The sequence below is a fragment of the Rhagoletis pomonella genome, unplaced genomic scaffold (genome assembly GCF_013731165.1).
Source record: "Rhagoletis pomonella isolate Grant_MI unplaced genomic scaffold, Rhpom_1.0 Rhpom_scaffold_00008, whole genome shotgun sequence".
NCBI classification, from domain to species: domain Eukaryota; kingdom Metazoa; phylum Arthropoda; class Insecta; order Diptera; family Tephritidae; genus Rhagoletis; species Rhagoletis pomonella.
The window spans coordinates 2,363,839-2,364,262 of NW_023458562.1; positions in this window are offsets into that span (position 1 = coordinate 2,363,839).

Genomic DNA, 424 nt, shown 5'->3' on the forward strand with positions numbered 1-424 from the left:
TAATTTTGGATCGTTCATTTTAAAAATCACATACAAAAATGTGTAATGCTTTGAGGTTTGCGGTCATTCAGGGTCCTTTTTAATGGTCAGTGATATCCTAGGTGTTTAAAAAAGAAAGGGATCTCAGCTATTTTCATTATTTGCTTTCGTGAAATATATTACAAAACTATGAATAATACTTAATAACTTTTCCGAATCTCAATTCCACGGAAATATGGTTAATATTTTTCAATAGATTATATTACTCACTATGGACTTTTCTGCCGCTTTTTACTTTTTTGACAAACACGGTCAACTGCAACTGCAGCTTGCACTTTAGTTTGATATATAGCTCAATTCTGTGGCTGCTACAGATCGACCTAACTAAGTCGTATGACCTTCGGCGTAGCCAGGATGAAATTTAGGGGGGGGGGGGGGGGGGGGG